The sequence below is a fragment of the Sylvia atricapilla genome, assembly GCF_009819655.1.
Source record: "Sylvia atricapilla isolate bSylAtr1 chromosome W unlocalized genomic scaffold, bSylAtr1.pri scaffold_60_arrow_ctg1, whole genome shotgun sequence".
NCBI classification, from domain to species: Eukaryota; Metazoa; Chordata; class Aves; order Passeriformes; family Sylviidae; genus Sylvia; species Sylvia atricapilla.
The window spans coordinates 111941-126946 of NW_027077027.1; the positions used below are offsets into that span (position 1 = coordinate 111941).

Sequence of the window (15006 nt, forward strand, 5' to 3'; positions counted from 1 at the left end):
ACAGCAGGTGTCTGCACCCATGCCAACACCCGTGGGACAGTCCCCACCCTCTGTGTGAGTCACTGCCAGCACCCAGACATGCAGCTACAATGTGATATATAATATAAAATAATTCGTGCTTCAGATTTAAGGATTCCAAAAATTGTAAAACCACAAACAGCTACAGGGAAGAGACTGATTTGCAATTGTAAAACACGGGTGGGCAGCTTCTCCAGGGATGGGCCTGACAATGCCCTGGTGATGAGCACCCGATATGCATCTTCAATAAAACAATCAGAGTCGTCAAGGGTATGCATCCCAATACCAGGTTCTCGTAAATCGAATCAAGCATTCATCCCTGCCCCGAAAACTGTTTTGTAAAACCAGTAGCAAGAAAAGAAGTTACAGGAATATGCTAAGAGAGCCAAAGCAACAAAAAGAATGAGAAAAAACTCTGCCTTACTCGAAAAACTGTATAAAACAGACCCTGCAGAAGGCGATTTTGTGAACGGAGGGAGGTTCGGAGCGATAGAGTCTGAATCTAAGGTTCACCCAGGGCCGATCCCGGGCTCGACGCTGTCTCTTTTTATTTTGGCTTTCCAAGACAAATTTTGGTAGTGCAATACAATCTGCTTTTAATTATCAATTTGTCTATGTCGTTTAGAACATACAGCAAAGTCTCTTTAATGCTTAAAACAGTCCCAGTGGCACCCATGCCCCGAGGTCACCATAAGCACCATAGCAGCAGGTGGGGGATGTCGGGGCACCCCACGGGCTGTGCACCACATGGCAGCCAGCTAGCAGGAGTGTTATAAGGGATGGAGAATTAATTCGTATTTTATAGAAATATATGGTATCAAATCATTTTAAAGCCACCAAATAAATAAAAAGAAATCATGAAACTGCAAGCCTCTGCCAGGAACAGGGGAAGCAGCGCATTTGCAGTAGAAAGAAGGGTGTCTCCATCAGGAGATGGGTCCTCTCTGAAGATGAGATTGTCAACGACCCAGTAATCAACATCTGATGAAAATCTTATCTACATCAGCCTAGGTGTGCATCCCAATGCAGAGTTCCTGTAAATGCAATCAGATGTCCAGCCCTGCCTGGAAAGCTATTCATCAGACCGACAGACGGAGAGAAAAGAAATATGAATATGGAACAATGACTGAGTGGACAAAAGGATGAGGCAACCTTCTTTCTGGCCGAAAAACTGTATATAAGCCAGCCCTGCAAAAGTGGACTTGGTGAATGGAGGAGGATACGGCATGCGGCCGATTCTAAGTTTTGCCCAGCATCGATCCCGGGCTCGATGCTGTCCATTGCTTGTGACTTTTTCAAATTTCTATTTTGCAATATTTCTTAATAAAATGGCATATTGATGAAGTTTGGCTGATCACTTATTACAAGGAGCAACTGGTTTGGGCATCCCATAAGTCGCATGATTGTAGAATCGTAGAATAGTTTGGGTTGGAAGGGACCTCTAAAGGACATCTAGTTCAACTCCAGAGATGGGCAGGGACATCTTCAACTAGGCCAGGTTCCTCAGAGCCCATCCAACCTGGCCTTGAATGTTTTCAGAGACGGGACATCCATCATCTTTCTGGGTAACATGTGCCAGTGACATGTGGAAAGACTCTAAAACTCAGAGACAAAGTGAGTTTTAAAGTAGGTATGTGATTTATTCAGCATTAGGCATGATGCGTGATAGCTCCTAAAGGCATGCACAGCCTCTCGCTCACTCTCATTCTCCTTTAACCTCTACAATGTTACATATGCATCAGGTTTCACAATACACCTATGCATATTCATGATCTGCCTCCCCCCTCTCAGCTTTGTATGCTAATTGTCTTATTGGTCCTTTTTGCCTTCACAGGTGTCTCTGGTGATCCTCTCGGGGGTCTTCAGAGATGAAGAAGAATAGTCTTCCTCAGAGATGAACTTCTGACCTTGCTGCCTTGTGCATGCCCACTGATCCTCTGGTCACAGTCCAAGCTCTAAGGCCAGGATCATCTGGTCCTGGGGGCCCAAGGCACCTTGCTATCTCAGTGTCTCTGGTAGTCCTGTATTCTTGTCTTTTGTTTTGGTAAGCATCCCTTCCCCTTATCAGGCATCTTTGCATTACTCCTTGCTGTTCTTTACACACAGCCCTGTCTCTTCCTTCGAAGAGTAGCAATACACACCATCTGAATGCCTATCCTTTAATTAATATCTTCTAATTTCTCTGATTAATATCCTCTAGTTTTCCAACCCCATGTTTCACCAGTCTCTCATCATTCTCATTGTAAAAAACTTCCTTATGTCCAATCCAAATCAACCCTCCTTCGTGTTCATATGAGTGGTCCTGAGCAGGCAAGCACACTCCTGTCCCCCTGCCACTGTGGGGATGCACTGGGACCTGCTGCCATTGCAGGACCAGGCAGCACTTGGACTGTGCCACAAGCATCCTCTGGCTGCTGGCGCAGCCCTGTGCTGCCATCCTCATGTCCGTAACTGGCTGGAGAAGCCAGGTGCTCAGACAATGCTGTACCTCACGTGGGTTCAAAGGGTGCCTCAAGGCACAGGGGGGTCCCTGCCAGGTGCTGGCAGCAGCACACACAGTGCAGGAAGTCAGCGACACTGTGCCAGAAGAGCTGGCAGCAGGGGTGCAGGTACTAGAAGAAGAGGAGCATGAAGTAGATGCCCAGGCAGTAGCCGAGGAGCAGTTGCAGCACCAGCAGTGCAGTGCAGACATTCTCGTAGACATCAGTCTTGAAGAAGTACCAGAGGATGACAAGGGCTGTGTTCTCTGCCAGCTGGGCCACGTAGTACATGGCCAGGTGGCCTCAGTTCTGTGACTTGTCGATGAGGTCCCAGTCAGCCAGCTTGAGCTGCACAGTCAACCAGCAGAACATGTTGATGCTGGAGTAGAGGAGGGTGAAGGCACAGAGCACCACCTCTGTGCCCAGGCAGCTGAAGTTCTTCTCGATGTTGTCAGGCAGGTAGTTGCTGCTGTGCCAGAACTACACCCAGGGCAAGAAGAAGACCACCAGGAGGTTGGCCAGGGTGATGGGGATGATCCAGTTCTTGAAGACAGTGCTGAAGAGCATGAGGATGGCGATGCGGGTGGAGATCTCCAGGCTGCACCACAGCACAATACAGAGGAAGGCCAGCGGCTGCAGCTGGACCTTGTAGTCATCATACCTGACCTGGATGGCCAGGATGTTGTAGATGAGTGCTCCATAGGTGACTGACACCAGGCAGATGGCCATGAGGATAGCTGCAGACGGAGAGAGCAGGGGAGTCAGGTAGTGTTGGAGACCAGGCTGTGTCCAGATTCTCCACTGCCTGGGGTGCAAAGTGTGGAGTGACAATCTCAGGTGGGAAACATGGGGTGCCATTCCTGGGTGAGAAGTACAGGGTGCCAAACGCCTGGGCTCACAGCAGAAGGCTCAGCAAGAGCACTGCTCTCGTGTTGGGTTCTCTGCTCACCCGAGATTTAGGTGGTGGTTCAAGAAAGTCTTTTGCCCTCTGAAGGCCCTGAGCCAGATGCGAGAATGAAACGGAGTCTTCAAGGTCGTGTTTTTTCTTGATTTCCCGCGTTGCTTATTGTTTCTTATCTTACAATGTTCTCTGTGCCCAGACGAGGTCTGTTCTGCTGCTCAGACACAGGACGACTCCTCCCCTCAATGGGAGGTCGTTACCTTCTTATACAGATAATTAGGTGTGTCTTATTTACAGTTATGTGCCAATACCTATCACCTATACTAACAGGGTTGTTGTATTTCTCTGGGGAATGGTTTTTCCCCAGGACCTCTGGAGCCTGTAACCATGTAGTTTGACCCTTCCTTCCTCTCTTGACCCAGTTGGCTGAGGTCCAGCCATCCCCCCTGGGCAGGAACCTTGATAAGGTCCTGCTCTTCCTCCTCTTGTTCTCTTGCCCTAGCTTCCCCTCCTGGAATAAATGTCTTGGATCAACCCTGGGGGTAAGAGCCTCTTTTGGATCTTCTGTCTTGTCCCTGAAATATTCCCCCAAAGCCTCCCAAGGAACTGAGTTAGCCCCAGGGGGCTGCGGGGGATTGTTTCACAGGGTCATCTCTACTTTGACCCAATCCCCTTAAACTACTTTGTGCCACCATCATATCAGAAGATGGAGGCCAAGGGAGAAGAAGAAGAAGCCAGGGCACCGCCCTAATTTCTCCATCTTGTCCCCCCATGTACCTCCATACTAAGAACCTCAAAACTACACAATTTTTCACCCTGCGATACACTACACTACTGCCTTCACACTTTTGTGACTTGTAATTCTTGTCTCAGTGTTGGAAGTTTTTTCCATGGGCTGAAGTCAAAGACTGTGTCCTCCTGGGCTCTGTGCCAGACAACCCCCCTGGACTGGCTCCACACCCCCCTGGCCAGGATTCAAACCCTCTTGTTCAGGTCCCAGTCCTCTCTGCCGAGGTCTGTGACCTTCCAGGGCATCCAAAGGAATGCCCTGGACTCCAACACACTGCTGGAACAGCTCACAGGTGGTGGTGACAGTCCCCATGATGAGGTGGCTGTGGCAGAAGTGGCTGGCAGCAGGAGGCTCAGAACCTAAAGGTTATCCCTACACCAATAAAACACAAGCCTTGTCCAAACCAGAGCCATTTCTGAGGTTGGACCATGCCCCAATGCCCCTGCCCTGCATAGGAAATGCTGCTCAAGGGTAAGTGGGGCACAGTCTGTGCTGTGAGGGCCCCTCTGCCTTCATTCCAGCCAAGAGCCACACCACTGTAGCTGCAGAGGCATCCCAAGAACCAGCCCTATCCAAGGGCTGCAAAGCCAAGGTCATTTGTAGGGAATGCTGGCAGTTGCTCACATTCAGCACAGCCAGGAATACCATGGAGAAAAATAGAAGAGTGCAGCTGGTCCAATCCATGGTGGCTGCCAGCTACAGGGCTGAGCTGACACTCCAGCTGCGAGGGAATCACCCAAAACACATCATTTAGCATTTACTTCCCACATCTACTGCTAGAGGAGCACTGGCACTCATTCTTCCTGTGCATCTGCAACTCCCCAAAATGCCTTTGCAGAGGGGTGTGGCAAATTAGGGGGTTTCTTTGGGGCATCTCGTGTGCTTCCCTTTTCACGCACCTGCTGTGGGCACAGAAGACAAAGTCTGGGCTCCCAGCACTGCTGGGAGAGCAGGTGGGTTAGGGAAGCTCCTTCACCCAGCACTGCAATTGGAATGGTGCAGGAGCATGCCTGCATGCCCAGCTCTATGCCATGCCAAAATGGGAGTTAAAAGTTTGCTCTGGCATATCCACCTCCAAGCACATAAACATCCTGGGAGCAGGCAAGGGAGCCTCAGAGCGAGAGTGCTAGTCTGGGAGCTCTGGCTGTTGGAAAATGTGCAGAAATAAATTAAATACAGTGAAGGGACTGGAGTGAAGCCAGAGCCTGTAGCTAGATGGAAAAAAAATGAAGACTAGAGCAGGCTAGGGCAGGGACCTGACCCTCTTATGAGACATGGCACTGGGTGGATGGCTTGGTTCTTGAGGGCAGATACTCACAAGCATGGGGCTGGGAGCAGAGCCTTGGCACCTCAGTCATGCCTGCTCTTTCCCACTTTGCATCACTGCAAGCAGGAAAGCAGAGAGCTGATGGCATCCCAACTTCTGTGGGTTGTGCTCCACATTTAGGGGAGTCCAGCGGAAGCTGTGTCCCCAGTGTAATATGCGTTACAAAATAATTCGTGCAAAAGAATTAAAAACTACAGCATTTGTATAACCAACACTTGTGAGGGGGAAAAGCAGTTCGCATCGGGTGATAAGGGAAGAGAAATGCAGATACTAAAGCAAGGATAAGCTGTCTCCAAAAATGTTGATTCCAAAGGATTTCTTCATCTGACAAGGCCCCAGTGATATGCATTCGATATGCACCCATGATAAGATAATATTCGTCGCCAAAAATGTTTATTCCCAAACAGAATCCCAGTAAGAAAATTAATTATTATTCACCCATTCTGGGAAAATTTTTCGTCAGATCGGCAGCAATATAAGAAAATACATGAATGTGCTAAAAGGATAGCATCAACAAAGGAGCGAGAAGACACACACACACACCCCACTCAGGAGAAAAAAAAGTATAAAACAGGACCCTGCAAAAGCAGAATTCGTGAACCTCAGAAGTTTGAAACTCTAGAACACAAATCTCGTTCACCCAGTGCCGATCACCTGGGTCAGCACTGCGTTGCTTGTGGCTTTTCCAAAACTTATATTTTGAGTATCTAATAAATTTTCTTTAATTATTAAATGGGCTAATTCGTTTATAACACCCGGGAATGACTTTTTGGATTGCCTGGATGTCACACCAGCACAAGCAGCTAAGGAGCTGCCACCGTGCCCTGGTGGGGTTCCTGGGGAGCCCACGTGCCAGGCGCCCTCACCTCAGGCAACAAGGATGTACTTCTCCAAGACGCTGATGTAGAGCTGAAGAGTGAGTTGCAGGGTGGAGCCCAGGAAGGCCTGGATGATGGCCATGGGCTTGAAGGCGTTGCGGTGCGTGGCCAAGCAGCGCTTCGAATGCCCCACCTCCTGCTCCATCTCCACCTCGTAGCCTTTCTGCAGCTGCCGCTTGCAGGTGATAGTGATATAGGGCTCCTCCTCCCTCCCTGACCAGCACTATACCAGCAGGGCCTCCACACACCTGTGGGGACACAGGAGCTGTCACCCCACCAGACTTCCTGCTGTCCCCCACTGCCAGCACCTCCAGGCCCACCTTGCCTGATGCTGGCTAGACCCCACCCTTGCTGAGTGCAGCCCAACTATTTTGGGCAACTGTCCAGCAGTGCTGTGGGCAGTCCCTGACTGGTCACACCAGGAACATGGGAATGCCCAGTGGCTGCTCCTCTACTCCAGCATTCAGGGTGAATCATGTGTAGCAGGGGGGCAACAACTGCTCCAGTGAGAGGTGAAACAGCTGCTGGAAGAGGTGCAGCATCCAGGGTACAAAGCAGTGACTGCTGGGAGCTACAGCTACAGGAAGGTGTTGATCACCCTTGGGTTCTGTTTTCCAACTGGCAAAAACGTCTTCCTCTAAGCAGAGGCAAAAGAAGTTCTGAAATATCAGAGTTGAATATCAGAGTTTTCTTTGATCTCTCATCTTGAGCAGAAGGCAGCTTCCACACTTCATCCCTGGTGGGGACAGCAGGAAGGAGAGCACAGGGTGAAGCCATGTGTGGCATGTGCAGATAAGGCAGCGCTTCCGCAGCCCCTTCTCTGCGGGCCCTCACGTGTGGGCAAGAGTGTGACTTTCTGCCATGCTTGCAAGGACAGGGGCACCCCCAGCCCCTCCACAACGCTGTGGGGTGGGTGTGTGTGGCCAGAGGGGATCAGCTTGACTCCTGCCTGGGGACCAGCTGGCTCTGAGACCAGCAGGACATCATTATTTATGAGTGCTTATCAGAACAGCACAAATTGCTATATATCAAACCGAAAAGGAGTGAGGGTTTAGGATAAATTCTCTCAACAGATCAAGCCAGCACTCATGGCTCATTGCAAACTCTAACGGGAAAATAGTTTCATCCCAAAGGCCCAGCTTGAAGGGTAGTCCTGAGATATTAATTTTGAAGAATTAAGGACTTTAGTTAAACTAGACATTGCTGACGTAGACTTCCCTTTGCTAACTAGACATTGTTGAGGTAAACTTTTTTTAACATAAGCCGGATTTAAGGAACTGATAAATCAGGAGACCTGTCAACCTAATCAATAGACTCCAAGAACACAATGTGATCATAAATCAGATAGTCTTGAGAAAACAGGATCCAGGTGTCACCAACACTAAAAGGTTAAAAAGGCAAAGCAAGGAAGACGCATCTTACTTCATCATTTTGAGACCCCACCCCATAAGAAGGACCAATGACCCATTTCAAAGAACAAACTACGCATGCTTAATTGCTTTTTGGCTAATTACCATACGAAGCGGGGAATGGGATGGACCAGAGTCATGAATATGCATTTGTGTTTTGGGTATTCAACACTTCTGTACATAAAAAGACCCTGTGATCATCTGTAAATTGCGCGTGTGTATTTGGGAGCTATCCCTCACGTTGCCCGGCGTCGTAATAAACATACACTTTCTAACTTCAAACTGTTAGAGAGTCTTTGTCCGTCATAGTTGGATATTGGTATTAGATCAATATCCATATTTTTTTAACAAATCAGTCCCATCTGGCTCCCAGTGCCCTACCAGACCTTCTCAGCAGGCTGGGCTCCATCTCCGGCCTGAGCAGCTGGCTGAAACAGCCTTCCTTGAGCAGCCTGGGCTGGCTCTTACAAGCAACTGGGCAGCACTGTACCCTGTGACGGAGGGTCACATCACACTTGCGGCTGCTGTTAGGAGCACGAAAGGATGAGGCAGGCCAGCAGGAGGTCAAGCAGGAAAGCTTCTACATTATTTTTCTGACTCCATAATATATACAATTTTACAGACAGGCCAAGATTGGCTACACAGGTAGCCACCTCTTCGACCTCGTTGGTGAACATCACCATCAATCATCTTTCTCCTCCTAGAGAGGAGTATGTCAACAAAGATAATTTTCTAAAAACATACATAGTTTACTTGAAGCTGCGTGAGAAGCAGCAAGGGAGAAACTCACAATGTCCCCTCCAAAGACAAACAGAGTAAAAGTCGTTTCAGGACAGTCTTGGCCAGAACAACAGTCTAGTGAACATGAGGCAGTCCAGTAGCTTCAGAGCAGCCTCCTTCTCACCACTGGCACTCAGTCCTGTGAACAGAAGACTCAAAAAACACAAGTTGAGCAATTCAGGTCCCTTCAGTGTCAGTGACAGGGGCAGGTGGGTGTGGAAACTCTGCTCACCCAGCAGACCTCCATTGGCTCTGGGGATTGGGAAGACACTCATGTCTGAGCACGCTTCCTTTTCACACTCCACTGCCCATTTCCTGAGCCCGATAGAGGCTGGCCATTCACATGAACTGTGGCCTTACAGTCATTGGCCATGTGACCTGGCCTTCCACACCGTCCATAGAGAAAAAAAGGAGTGGTCCCCTTTTGAAATAATTTCCCTTTCTTCTTGCCAGCCTGAGCCCTTGCCTGTTTCTGCTTCCCACCCTGCTGCCCAGGTTGTCTGCAGGGTGGTAGCCACAGCAGCCACCTTAGCACCTGTGCTGCCCAGCTTTGCACAGGCCTTGGCCATTTGCAAGAGTGAGGGATCACCTGGAAGGGCCTCAATGATCCTTCTACACTCTGCATTGCAATTGCTCCTTGCCAGCTGCTTGAGCAACATTGTTCTGGTATTAAAATCATCCACCTGTCGCTCAACCGAAGCTGTCAGCCTCCCCGCAAATTGCAGAAAGGGTTCGTCAGTCCCCTGAAGAATTGTGGCAAATGACTCTTTCGGTGCAGACATCTCCATTGTCTGTACCAATGCTGCCATGCCAACTTTCTGGCACTGCTCCAGTACTAAGGACTCTTGGGTGACCTGCCTATTAACATCAGCAAACTCACCTATACCCAGCAGCACGTCTGGCCCGACCCCATACCTAGGGTCATCCTGACAAGCCAGCTGATTCGGTGCTGCAGCCTTTTCAGCCAAATGAGACCACTTGGACTCAAATAGGTCATATTCGACTGGCTGAAAGAGAACCTTGGCCAAGCACCGAACGTCATGAGGAGGTAACACGTCTGTGTCTATCAGCCGGAGTACTTGCATCATCTCCGGAGACCCCAGACCATATTTACCAACCCTATCTCGGAGATCAACCAATGCCAGCCAAGACAAATGGGCATGTTTCTTGCGACCAGCTTCTCGAAGCACAGGGAAAGCTCGCAGACTGCCCGTCGAGGCACCATCGTCCTCTGAATCCTGTCGCGCAGAATCCGCGGCGGCAGAGGCAGGTGCCTGTCTTGCAGCACCTGCAGAGCTGGGGAATTCATCCCTGCCCTTCAGGGGGCGCCGTGCCGAACCACGGCCGCCCACGGCATCAGCCTTGGATCGGACATCCTCCCAAAACCATGGCGGTCCCGCGGCCGGACCGTCACCTGACCCACTGGCAGCATCCAACGGCCAGTCGAAGGCGACCCGGCATCCCGGTGAGATATTAATTTTAAAGAATTAAGGACTTTAGTTAAAGTAGACGTGGACTTGCTGACGTAGACTTCCCTTTTACATTGAAACTTCCTTTTTTTAACATAAGCCGGATTTAAGGAACCGATAAATCAGGAGACTTGTCAACTTAATCAATAGACTCCAAGAACACAATGTGATCATAAATCAGATAGTCTTGAGAAAACAGGATCCAGGTGTCACCAACACTAAAAGGTTAAAAAGGCAAAGCGAGGAAGACGCATCTTACTTCATCATTCCGAGACCCCACCCCCTAAAAAGGACCACCGACCCATTTCAAAGAACAAACTACGCATACTTAATTGCTTTTTGGCTAATTACCATACGAAGCGGGGAATGGGATGGACCAGAGTCATGAATATGCATTTGTGTTTTGGGTATTCAACACTTCTGTACATAAAAAGACCCTGTGATCATCTGTAAATTGCGCGTGTGTATTTGGGAGCTATCCCTCACGCTGCCCGGCGTCGTAATAAACATACACTTTCTAACTTCAAACTGTTAGAGAGTCTTTGTCCGTCATAGTTGGATATTGGTATTAGATCAATATCCATATTTTTTTAACAAATCACCGGGACCCCTTGCCATGGGTGAACACCAGCCTGTCGCCAGCCGCGCCGCCCCCCCTAAAAGTAAAAACTGCGGAGCCGCTCCGGCTCAGCGCGGGAGGGGAACGCAGCGCCTTGAGTGACTTGCCGTGCGGAACCGCTTCCAAGGACACGGGCGATTGAGGGGGAGAAGCCACGGGGGAAGGAGGGGGGCTCGCGGGGGGGGGGGGGGGAAGACTCGCTGGAGAGCCAGGCTGTACAGCCCGAAGGCCACCCGAGCGCCACATCCCCCACGCATCTCTCGGTGGAGCCGCGGCTGCGGGAGGGGCTGCGGGTACAGCTCCCAGCATGGTCCCCCCGGCCGCCCGAACTCCAATGGTGGGCGGCCCTCCCGCCCGCTGCGGGGCGGGCCTCTCACTCTCCGGGGCCGTGCCCCCCCGGGCAGACTTGGCTGAACGCCCGGAGCCGCGCCCGGAGCCGCGGGGGGATTGCGGGTCCCCGCCGCGCGGGTCCGGGGCCGCTTCGCTCGGCCCCTCGGGACGGCGCGAACCCACGCCATCCTCCTCCACGGAATATCTCGTGGAAATCCCACAATGAGGGCAGTCCACTGTGACCGCCCCCCCTCCCCGGTCCAAACGCGCTCTTGGCGCTTCCCGCGCCGGGAATGCACGGGGAGGGGAAGGGACCTTCCGCTGCCGCCTCCGCGGCACCGGAGTCGGCGGCGCTGGTAGCGCCGGTCCCTCTGGGCTTCCGCAAGCCCTAAGATCCCCCGCACTCCAACGCCTGCGGGGTGCGGGTACGGGCGAGATCCGCTCCGCGGACCCCGCGCCCTCCTCAGCTGGTGCCCTGAGGGAGGACAGGCTTTCCTCACTGCTATGCCTGTGTGGGGCGGGAATCGGTGTTCCCGCCGGCACCGTGCGAGCGGGGGTAGGGGCTGAATCCCCTCCGCTCCAGCGGTGCATCCGCGGCGCAGGGACAGGAGAAAAGGCACCACCATCTCCCCTGGGACCGGGAGACAGCATCAGGCTGGAGCCATCCTCTGAAGCCCCAGAACTGGGAGGCTGCATACCGAGCAGCACCCTTTTCAGCCTTTTCCAGGTCATTAGCAACCTCAAAAAATCCACCCCAGCATCCGCCTTAAACTCGTGCAGTAGGCGGGACCCTAAGGTCTTCCACTCCAATGTGGAGAAAGCAGCCTGAACGGTGGAGAGAAAACCATGGGTTCTAGCATAATAGAACAAGTCTTGGAAGTCCTCTCTAGATACAGAGGCTTCCTCCCTCTCCAGGACCCCAAACCAAAGGTCCATCACGAGGGCATCTTCCGAGGAAGAGGTAGAGGTCATCATCTTTACCACTTGTGACCTCAGACACACAGAAGGCTGAATTCCTTTTCCACGGAGGGGTCACCACTTGTGACGAAGGGTCACACTTGTGGCTGCCGTTAGGAGCACAAAAGGACGATGCAGGCCAGCAGGAGGTCAAGCAGGATAGCTCTACTTTATTTTTCTGACTCCATATATATACAATTTTACAAACAGGCCAAGATTGGCTACACAGGTAGCCACCTCTTCAACCTCATTGGTGACCATCACCATCAATCATCTTTATCCTCCTAGAGAGGAGAAGAATGTAAACAAAGATAATTTTCTAAAAACATACATAGTTTACTTGAAGCTGTGTGAGAACAAAATGCAAACAGTGAAAAGCAGGCAAACTTGAGGCAACATTACCCATCTCAGACAGCCTTAGTTGGTGTGGTGAAAGTCACGACACTCCTGTGGGCCAGCACAGGCTGGCAGCACCCAGGCAAGGCCTCCCAGGTGTCACTGAAGGTAAGACATGGTGACGGGGACACATCTGGTGCACTGCTTGTTTCTGGTGACAGAGGAAGTGCGGAGCAGGCTGCATTGGTTTTGGAGCTTTGTGGGTAGAGCGAGCCCCAAAGTGTGTCTGCTGGACTGCCCTTGGGGAAGGAGCCCCATGGAGATGGTGGCTTTGCCATGCCTCCTGCAGTGTGTTCTCATGGAGCAGGCTGCCCAGGGTGATGACAGCCCGGGAGGCAGCGCAGCATTCCCAAGAATGAGGGATCAGCTTGTGCAACATCCATCCACCCCCTCACTGTCCTCTTCCCAGGACAGTCCAGTGGCCCCACAGGTCCCATGCCAGCCCCACTCTTGCACCTAGCTCTTTTCCTCTATGTCCCATGACCCCCATTGAGTCCCACTCCTGGCCCTATGCAGGACATCCCAAGAATCCCACTTTGTGCCCTAGAGTGTTGTCCAAAGGTTTGCTGAACTCAGGCCGGGTGCTGTGACCACTCCCCAGGGGAGCCTGTTCCAGAGCTCCACCACCCTCTCTCTGAGTGTAAAACCTTTTCCTGAAATCTAATCTAAACCTCCCCTGACTCAGCTCCATCCCATGTTAGTATTCACCCTCGAGCACTCACCAGGGATTCCCATCTGTGCTCCCAGCACAAGCACAGTGATGGCAAAACCACGAGGCTGAGTGGATTGCTGGCTGCTTCCCGGACCTTGGGCACAGCTTTCCCAGCAGCTGGGATACAACAGGCTGGCACAGTCGCGTCCTGCCCGGAGCGGGCTCCAGCAGCAGGAACACCCGTTGCTCCACCCACGAGCAAGGGGCCCCCACGGGCCAGGAGCAGCAGTGCCGGGGAGGAGAGATGGGGAGCCGGCAGGAGCAGCTCCGGACAGATGGCCGCTGACAGACGATCCCGGGGTACCGGTCCTGCCCTGCACCGCTCCCTGCTCTCACCCGGTGCCCGCGCCCTTACCAGCTCCGCGCATTGGTGCCAGGGGTGCCCGGGGTCCCGGCGCCCCTGCCGCACTCACCTGATTATGGCCCCGAGCTGCAGCAGGTGCATGAGCAGGGTGAGCGGGCTGAGGTCGCGGTGCACGAAGATGAACGTGAGCTGCACCAGGACGGAGGGGCAGAGTACGAAGAAGACGGTGAGCGCCAGCCAGAAGCGGTCATTGGAGTGTCCGTAGGAGAGGCAGAGCACGGCGGCCGCCGCCCCCTCCCCGCAGAACAGCGCCGTCGACAAGACGATTCCGAGCGGCAGCTTCGCCCGCAACGGGGCGGCGGCGAGTGGGCAGCCCCTGCTCGGACCGTCCATGGCGATCCCAGCCCAGCCCGGGCGCTCAGCCCCACCGCGGCGCCATCCCGGGCTGAAGCGGAGAGAGGAGCCGTACTGTGGGGCGGGCCGGGGCAGGACTCCCCCACCGCACTGAGCCCCGACGGGCGGCCCTGCACCAGCACCGCCGAGCCCCGCGGCCGTGGCACCGCTCCGGGACCGCCCCAACCCCTTAGCACGGGGTCCATCGGCTGGGCATCCTCACTGGGTCCATATCCTCCAGCCCGGGGCCCCAGGCTCCCGGTACCCCAGCCCTGCCCTGGCCACCATCCTCCTGCTTTGGCATACCCCGCGCTACTGTGCCCTGGTCCCTACCCCAGGACAGCCCCACCTGCACCTTTGCCCCAACACCCCTGTCCTGGACCAGGATCTTCTACCGAGGGCTCCCCATCTCTGCAGGGAACTGCCTCCCCAAAGCAGCCCCAACAAGGCCAGGACCCACAGCCCTGCAGCATCCACCTTGGGACTCCCACTCCCCAGATACAGTGCTGACAATCCCCATGCTACTCCTTGTGTGTGCCCTTGAGACTTTGGAGCCCTCCCCAGGACCCTCCTGTCAAGTCCAGGCCAAATCAATTCCTGGCAGTTACCAACACCCCAAGGTGCAGCAATACATGGAAGGTCTCTCCAGGGGAGAATTGTTAGATAGCCCCAGAGACACTAGGGTCCCACCATGGGGCAGGAGGGATGCCAGTGTGGGTGCCAGCCTTGCCCCAATCAGACAGCTGCCAGAGAGCTGCCTGCACCCACCAGCACCTCAGATCTGGGGCCTGATCCCAGCTCCAGACCCAGAAATGGCCCCACATGGCCCTGTGCTTGATGGGGCAGCATGTGGGAGGGAGCGTGTTATCAAGGCAGGGAGTATTTTGGTATCTTGCAAGACAATATGTGTCAGGGAAACCCCTTCAAGTCCTGTGAGTGACTGGTGTGTGTAGCAAGATTTGGGAACTATGTTACATGGGATATGTGTCTCCTATATCTTGGATATTCCTGCTTCCAGGTAGGACCTTGTGTTACAGCTGAGCAAGAGGGCTTTTCCCATCACCTTCAAGGACCCACCCTCAAGATAATGAGATATATGGACTCACTGACAGAGCCAAACCCTGTCTGTCCCACCTTGATCACTCATCCAGTGGTGGGGAGCACAAGGCTGTATGGGCTGCTCCCCACCTCCATGACCATGGGGATCCCTGCTCTGCCTGGCACACGCTGCCTTCAGCACCAG

General features: G+C 52.9%; 1 pseudogene; it reads right to left on the bottom strand.

The window, feature by feature from the left end:
- Positions 1–2244: 2244 nt before the first annotated feature.
- Positions 2245–13778, bottom strand: LOC136374688 (endoplasmic reticulum membrane adapter protein XK-like; annotated as a pseudogene).
- Positions 13779–15006: the final 1228 nt, after the last annotated feature.